Raw genomic sequence first — 9,096 nt, forward strand, 5'->3', positions numbered from 1 at the left:
GACCCCGCGCCCCTCGGACTCGAGCACCTGCTGCAGGGGCCCGGCTCACCCCGGCGTCGCCCACCGTGCTGGCGATCGGAGCGCAGTGTTAATTAGTTGTGGCCGTGGTTTGTCGGCACATCGTCTGCTAATTACGTAACGTTCTGCATGAAGGCTTCGGGTTCCAAAGCGTATGGGATCTCCTGTCAGGATGTAACTTGCGCCTGGGGAATGTTCCAGGATGGAGATCTGTGACCAAGAAGGGGGGGACGGCGAGATGAACTGTCACGGTGCCGTCCTTCTGAAGCACTGCACAGTTATTACAGCAAATGGTGAACGTGGCAGAATCACTCTTAGTGCACTTTGCGGTGTTTACGTAAAGCTGGTAATAGCTGCTATTACCAGCAGCAAAGCCTTCCACGTGTGGTTACTTCTTTTTCACAATAGCTTTCTGAGTTAGTAGAGGCAAAAAGAACAGTGAATTATCAGCTGAGTGTTTCCTCTGGCAGAGAAACTCCCTCACAAAATGCATTAGCCATCTTTTTTTGTTCCCTAAAACATCCAACTTATGTGTGCATGATGAGGAATGATCGTCCTGTGTGCCTTGCACAGATTTGCATTAACCAACGAATGTATGCATGAATTGCTCCATGCGCAAAGCCCTCCTAAAGGCTAACTGGGAGTGCATGTTAGAAAACAGGGCCTAGCTAATCCTGTGAGTTAAAAACATGCTCCATGCTGGCTGTAGATCTATCAGTTTGAACAGTTTATTATGCAAGGTTAATTCAGATTACATATCACAGCTATTTGTTTTGCTTATTCTGCCGTGTGCAGCCTAGCTCAAATGGTCTGTCACTGAACACTCTGAGCGGTTCAACTTGTTTTCTCGGAAGAAGCTATAACTAACTGGTTTCAGATCGAGTATCTGCTAACCACAGGTGAACTGAAAGTGTGGAGAGTGCTGTGGGGTTTCAGACTCAGAGATACTAATACCTCATATGTCTCTTTTATTTTAGATTTGAAGAAGCAATTGCTCTAAGCCCCTTGAATTCACTTCCTCCCACCTGTTGGAAAAATATTTTATGGGAAATGAAGCAAGACAAACTACAGAGGGCTGTTAGTTTCTGTTTCTGCAGCAAATTGTTTCTTGCTTCTGTTCCCTCTTTGTACTGTAGAAGTGGTGCCTGTTTTCTTCACGCCTGCTTAGAAAAACTTGTGATGTCCAAAAGAACTAGTGTGCTGCAGTTTTAGGATCCATTAAAGTGCCTAGGCAATAAACTCTTGGTTTTAGCCTTATTAGCTGCAGGACCTCCCAAAGACAAGTGGATAAAGGTTTCTAGAAAGCTTGCTTCTAGGACTTGTCTTGAGTAGCTTCGTTTATCACTCACAAAATCTTTAAAGCAGCATGGAGTTCTCAGTACAGCCTATGAGTCATCTTGCTAGCTTTATAATATTAGAAAACATGAGTTTGTCTTGTATGGGAAAGGAGACGTCAAGAATAACCTCTTGGTTGACGGTGGGGTCACACAGCAACACAGTGTGAGAGGTTCACGTTTCTCACGTTCCAGATCTGGACAAAGACTAGCAGCTCCTCAACCTCTCCAGCCTGTGTGTCACTCCCCTTCACAAGCCATACTTCTGCCATCAAATATGCTGCTTCCCAGCCTTCGGTTATGTTTTGATCCATCGTGAGTTCCAGGTACAGAGATTTCCTGCCAGTTTTTGTAGTTTTTCATTTGCAACTTACCTTATGTTCTCATTATTACTCTCCTTTTTATTTTGGAGACTTAGAAAAAATGTAGCTGCACATCCCTTTGATCCCTTGAGCACTTCTTGCTGCTTTCTTGATGTTGGTACTGTTCCTTCCTCTTTCGTGCTTCCCTTTCTCTTACACTGTGCCTAAACATTTAGACAACTCTGTGTAGTCCACATAGTGAAAGACTCATCTATGTTAATACTAATATGGGTTTTGCTCTAAGCTGGAGTGAATCTGCATCAGATGACCACCTGACATAGTCTGGTGGCCTCCCACTGCTGGCCTCTGGTTGTACTCCCATCTTCTGCTCCTGTTGCTTGCTTTGAACTGGCTTTCTGGTTCTCCCAAAGCTCTCACTGAGCTCAATTAGCTCCGTTTGCAGGCAGAAGCTGTGCAAGGAGCATTAATGCCAAGCCAGGAAGGAGGTCCCTGAGCTTCCCTGGTACCTTAACCCCATTGCATCATGGACTGTACCATGGTTCTGGTGCTCACAGACTTTCAGTCAAGCTTTCAGTGTGCTAACCCACTAGTATCTGTTTGCAGCATTGCACAGTAGCTGCCCTCCTGGCTTAACGTATGGCAGTGGTTGCACAAGAGATCCCTTGAACACTGGTGTTAGCAGCCTGGGTAAAGCAGGGTTGTGACAGCCCAGGTTTGGGTTTGGGCAGCTAGATCTAACTCAGCTTCATTCCTCGATCTGTTCCACCCCTGCAGCTACACAAATGTTTGCTAGCACAGGGAGGAAAGAACGTGTTGGATGGAAATGGATAAGCAGATGCCAGAGGAAAACAGGAGGGCTGTAGCCATAGTGCCTGCTGAGTACTTCTGGGGAATTCAAGTACAAGGTGGTAATACTGCTGATGACGTGCGCACAGCAAGTGCTGTCTGAAATAACAGTGAAACAATAGATATCCCTCTGTTTTGCACTGTTATCTACCCAAAAATTGGAGCAGGTGCATAATTTATTAGTATGTAATAGCCAGTTTCTTGATAGTAAGATTGTTTCACTGCTGGTGTTCTTTTTAAAATTGTAATGAAAACTTAAATTAGCCATAACTGGCCAAGGAAAGGAATTTTTCTTCATTACTGGCTTTTGGCAAGTGGATTTTCCTTTTTTCTTTTTTTCCCCTTCCAGCCATTATTAATAAAATGGCTAGTACTTCTATAATAAACATGGCAGAAAAGACATCAGCTTAATATTTTTCTCCCATTAAAACCTAACTGAAATACTTCCTGTGTAACAAAAAACTATCCTGTGCCTTGCATGTGGTAACTGTTACTTTAAACCCATAGAGGCTGCTAATAGGGCTAGTTTGCTCATTCTACTTGCATGGAGTAATGGCAAGAGGGTGCTGCACCTTGAGTGAATTATGGTTGCCTTGGGAACTGTTATAATTTTTGTAACTATAGCCAGATGAATTTATGATGAAGAACATAAAATGTCTCTTTAGCACTTGATGGTTCTTAGTATTCCTTTTAAAATATTGGGGAAAAAAAAGACTGCTACTTACATGAGTTCTGCATTCAGCATTTGATAAGAGTAAGGTTGTTTTTTTCACTTGCAACAATTTGCTTTGTTACTGTATTTGATAAATCTAGAAGTGCGATCTTCTGAGAAATGGGCAGACTCCCTCCATATCTCACCTTGTGCAGAGAATGGAAATGAATTCGTTCCACGTGCGTAATTTTTCTTATCGTGTCATAATGATGTGCTTTCACTTAGCTGTTACATATACAAACATAGTGAGTTTGTGAGCTTAATTCATTAATTTTTCCACTGACCTTTGTTAGTCCTAGCTTTCTTAAGAGTTAACATTTTTGATTTTTTTTTGTGTGTGTGACTGTATTTTTAAGGCCATCTCTAGCTCAGTAAGCTTAAACAAAAGACTCTCTGTTGGAAGAAATGCACTGCTGAGTGATTTTGCAATTCTTTGCTTTATGACAAAACAAACCCTGTAATTTTTGAGACAAAACGTGAAGCACAAAAGAGGTTGAGGAAATAGGGAATACGTGGAATGAAGGGCAGCGCTTTGCCCGTTATTGAAATAGCAGTAAAATAGAAGGATGGTAATTAATTAGGAAATTGTAGAACACTGATGGCCTACACATAGTTGTGATCTTAAATTTGATAAAATGCTAATTGTCCTGAACAAACCTTGGGTATGCATATGATTTAGTGAAGGCTTCCCTGCCAAATGAAACACTGGCTGTGAAGAGTTTCTTTAGAATTGTTTTCAGACCTTTTACACCATTGATCTTTGCGAGTTTCAGTGTGCCTGTATGAACTTGGCAAAAAGACTTAGCACAGCAAACAAAATGAAGTGTTTCTTGTTGTTGAATAAAATGACGCAATCAAATAATTTCTCTAATAATTCCTTTTTTTTTTTAATCAACTTACATCATCGAATGACCTTCACTTCTCTTTCTGACCTGTTGCTTGATTCTGTATTGCATGGGCAGGTGTTCTGTGTCACCTGCACTAGCTAGAAGATAAGAATCTGTGGGGACTACAAGGCTTGTATTTTTAATTAAATCAAGATTTTCCTGAATTAAAATTCTTCTCTTTGCTGAGGTAACTTCTGGAGCATTAAATCAAGTAGCAATGCTTGTTTTTCCTCCTACACAGAATAGTTTGGTGTTGGTGCTGCAAACTGGCTGCAGGCTTGGGGACTAACAAAGCTGTAGTCAATTGGAGACTGCAGTGATGAAGGAAAGGCTGTTGCTTTGTTACCTGTGAAGAAAAAATAACAATTGGATGTGAGGTATGGACTCTCCCAGAGAGAAGCAGAAAACCTGAAAGCAGGAGTGCTTTCATAATGGATGGCTACTGGAATAACTGGGGGACAAGTATGAGCTCCCCTTCTCTGTTGGAGGGGCAGATGAGTTTGGGTGTTGCATCTAGAAAAAGATGTAGGCTAAATTAAAAAGCTTTGACTTCTAGCCAATTGTCTCGCATTGTCAAATCAAGTTTTGTCCTCATGAGTTACTCTCTTTGCTTATTCTTGTAATTTGTTTATGGCTGTAAAATCAGCTTCTTTTTTTTTTGTAGGGGGAAGGAGGGCTTAGAACAGCCCTTAGCTGTTCTGATAAGAACCTGGGCTTCCCTCAGCAATGCAGGTGCTGTCCAGTTTTGCACAAACACGTCCCATAGTTGTGTGTAGGTCCTGTAGATGCGGTTGGGTGTTGGCTTTAATAAAACTTGTTTTGGTGCATATTTGGTACGTGTCCTGAGCTGGGCTGTGGTGGGCTTCCGAGAGGTTGATGCTGGCTGATTGGAGTGCTTTGTGTTCATGCTGTGCTGAGTCACAGCAAGTAACCTGCCAAGGTGGGATTGTTTCTGCACAGTCAGCTTCAGTGCCTCGCAACGTGTAATGCTGATGGACTCCCGTTACAAAAACTGAATTGGCAGCTTGCTAACACTTTCTGACTATACGCAGAGCTGTTCTTTCTTTAGGAAAGAAGCAAGCAATGAGCTAGGTCGTCTTGAAAGATAAAAACATCTTCTGTGGAGAAGCACCAGGCTTTGTGTTAAATTTTCTTCTGTGAATGAGGCAGACCTTCTGGATCCGTTTCAGCTCAGTATGGTGGCAACTTGTCTGGCTATGAATGTGTTTGCTGTCGAAGTGCAATTGGGAAGAGTGTCCTGTGAGACCAGGAAGGGATATGTAGATCAGCAGAGGGTAGGCGTGGAGAGCTCTTCCTCACAGGTGTCTTTAGTGTGCTGTCTGGAAAAAAGCATCTGCAGAGATGGTGTAAGATACAATGAATCTCTCTGTTATGTCCAGGATATTGAAAACAAAATATCTGTCAGATATGTTGTGTCTATCAAGCCTCTCTGGCTAGTCCACTGTGTGTAAGATGTTTTTCAAGTTTTTCTCTGGAAAAACTTAACAGTTGGATTTCTAACAAACTCTTGAGGAAAACTTGCCACTAGTTGTTTGTATGTTTTATGCCCAGAAATTCTTCAACCATTTGCGTTACCATCTTCGGACATCTGAGAAGCTTGACTTTGAAGTGGCCCACGTACTTCTGGAGCAGAAACCAAGATTTCACTGGAGTTCCATTTCTCCTATTGAATTGATATCTTGTCTCAAAATCTTCATATGGAATTGGTTCTGCAAAAGCAAGCCAGATGCTATGCAATGTGGTTATTCGAATACCTTTCAAAAGCAATATGAAGGTCCTCTATTTACAGATTTAAGTGTAAGGGAGGAGTAATGATGTTCTTGGTATCAAAACCAAATCACAATTTGCCTGCAGGCAATCTGTTTATGTTCAGCTCAGTCTTGCTGCAAGTAGATAGACTTCTGTGCTTGTAGAGTGTTGTGTGTAAGGCTCATAGAGCTGCTGAGATCTGCATCTAGATATGCAGGATTCTGGCAAATTACTGCAACCTGACTCTTCATAGAGGTGTTGTTGCCTTTCTTCTATTGCTCAATTGGGCTCAAAACTGAAGCAAGCCAACTCACTGATAAGATAAGCAATAGAGGCCATGACAACTTTCACTGCTCTCTGAATCCTGACAGCTCTCTTGAAAGCATTACAGGTTTAATCTTAGATTTCTATCTACTTGTAAAAGTTAAAAGAAGTTAGAGATTAAAAGGCTCAAGTAGTTACTTAAGACACATAACCACTGTGAGTTGCTAATAAAAATGCCACACTGTTGTGTATTTTTGTAAGTGAATTACCATGCTAAAATCAGCATTGTACATGTTTTGGTTTCGGTTAGAGTAAGCTGGGTGATGTGTTCTACATCCTGGAGTGGCAGTGGTGCTGAAGTACACGTGTAATGCACTATGTAACCATTGTGCTTCTGGACTTGCCAAGCCTTGGTAAAGTGGATGGCTTACGGCTCCGTTATGATGAACCCTAGCGCGTAAATACAAGATTAAAATGCACTCCTGCAGAAATTGTTGGCAGCAAGCCTAACCTTAAAAGGTGCCTGGTATGATAACACCTGTTAGCAGTCTGTGGGGAGCTGGATATCAAGCCTGTAGTGGCAGCTTCTGTGCTGCTTGTTTTCCAGTGTGTGTTTGGGGCGATAGTGCCATGTTAGCCAACTCTTCTTCAGGCCGGTGTTCAGGAGACATCAAGAAGGAAAGTAAAACCTTTATTTCAAGCTATGCTTAAAAGACTGGAATGAAGCACTTTTCTCAAATCTGTGTTTCTTGGGCCGATGCCTTTTACCTGTCTGTTAGCTTTTCAGTTGAGCTAAGTTTGCTGCATCCATACTCGTTTTGACATCAGATTCCTGATGCGTTACTTTTTTGGAGTATTGAGGAAGATAAATTACATGTTGATGTTATGACTGTTTCTTTTGGTCTCACCACAAAGTTTGCATAGAGCCTAAAGTTAGAAAAGCTTCACTAAATGTACAGAATCTGCAGACTCAAAACTTAGATTTTGTGGTACTGAACACCTGCAAAATGTATTTAATGATTATAAGAACACAACTTTTTTTTTTTTTTGTAGAGTTTGTGCTGTTGTATTACCGTGAAAATGAGGGCAATTGGCAGTGCAAACCAAAGGAAGGAGAAAGGAAATATTCTGATTCTTTCAGTTTCTATCTTTTAGTTTGCATTGGAGGTCTATTTGGAACAGAAAGCAAACTGAGACACTTGGTAGTGTTCTGCTGCTATGAATGTTGCATATATCCACGTCTTTCCTGGAAGGTTGCAATAGGAGGGTGTGCTCTGAATATGCAGTGCTAAACCTTATTGCTACACCACTCCTTTCTAAGAGAAAAGGGAACATGGATGTGGGTATGGAGCCTACTTCATGCAAAGCTTTATTTGTTAGTAAATGGAGCATAAATGGATATCTTAACTACCTAATTTTGGTTTCTGCCTACTTCAATTGGACGTGCCAGTCAATTCTCAAATATGTACGTATCAATGTGCATACAGAATGGGGTGCTGTTAGATTGACAGGCAGCATTCCCATGACAGTAATAGCTTTATTGTTAAGTGCAAGCCAGCATTTCTTGGCACCAACAAGGAATAGACCCTTGAGGGCACTAAACTGCCCTCAAGGACCAGATTTATTGTTGGCTGATCATGGTTAATCTTCAGAACCAAGCAGAAGTGCAAGTTTTCCACTTGCTACAACTAGCAAACATGGAATTTTTGACTACTTGAAAAACTACAGATACATGCAGTTTGAAATGTAGATACGCCATGAAATGCAGACTAATATTACTAATATGACATGGTTTTGCTACCTTCTTGATGAACATTTAATTAGCATGTGAATGCTGGGTAACAGCTGTGAGCTATGCATAGAAAAGTAACTTGACCTTTAAGTGGTTCAGTTTTCTAGGTACAAGTCATTCCAGGACAGCGTCTGGGATGGCTTTTTGTTTTTGTTGGTTTTGTTTGTTTTAGTAATGCTTCTCAGTACCTTTTTTTTAATCAACAGTGAGAGAAATGTCTTTCTTGCTAATGTTGTTTCATACTTGATAGTACATTTGGGCGATGTGCCAGCAGTTCTTGTGGTGGAAAGGCTATTGTCCGCTTTAGATTAGATCTGTTTTAAAAGGATGGTTTTCTAGTAAGCAGGTCACTCATATAGGTGTAATGTAATTCAAGCATTGATGACTTGTATGACGTACTGCTTTCATGAAAAACTTGTGTTTTTCCCCTCTTTCCTTCAAGCTTCTGTTATGCATGAAAGGCTTTCTGACTCATGGGGATTTTTGGTCATGTTCTATATTTAAGGACTTCTACTTCTATTGTCAGAACTGCTTTTGTACTCTGTGTGTATAATCTAATTTCTGTGGTAGCACACTGTGATTCCTTGTGTGTGAGAATTCATTTCACTGTGAAGAAAACAGCATCGGGTCATGGGATTGCTGAATGTTGCAGCATGTTTGTATCAGAGGCATTGTAGTGAAGGATGGCTGTGTGGTCATGTTGCGTGCATCGCTTCTTAGGCTTTGAGTGTGATCAGTTAAAGGCTTCGTGATTTTTCATATCTTTATGTTGATAAAACATACCTGTTTCAAGGACCTAAACTTCAACAAAACGTGTTTATTTCTTTAAAAGCAGATCCATGAGAGAACAATTTCTGTTCCTCTGGGTGCTTTTTAGCTAACTGTGCTCTAACTGTCCTTGCTCTTCTGTATCATTTATGTCATTGACTGCAGTATGGAGAGCTTAGTAATTGTTCCAAGGTTGAAGAATTGCAAGAAGCTTTCTTTGTGTCCCATGTGCTGGAAAATTAGGAAGGGAAATGTGAACAGGCGAATGAATTGCTCCTGCATTTCCCCTACTGAGTAGCACTTGGATCTTTTCTTTTCTTGGGGAGGAGTTTCCAACAAGTTGCTGTTGAGAAATTTTAAACCCCATAATCTCAAAAAAAAA

The sequence above is a fragment of the Meleagris gallopavo genome, chromosome 4 (assembly GCF_000146605.3).
Source record: "Meleagris gallopavo isolate NT-WF06-2002-E0010 breed Aviagen turkey brand Nicholas breeding stock chromosome 4, Turkey_5.1, whole genome shotgun sequence".
In the NCBI taxonomy this organism is placed as follows: domain Eukaryota; kingdom Metazoa; phylum Chordata; class Aves; order Galliformes; family Phasianidae; genus Meleagris; species Meleagris gallopavo.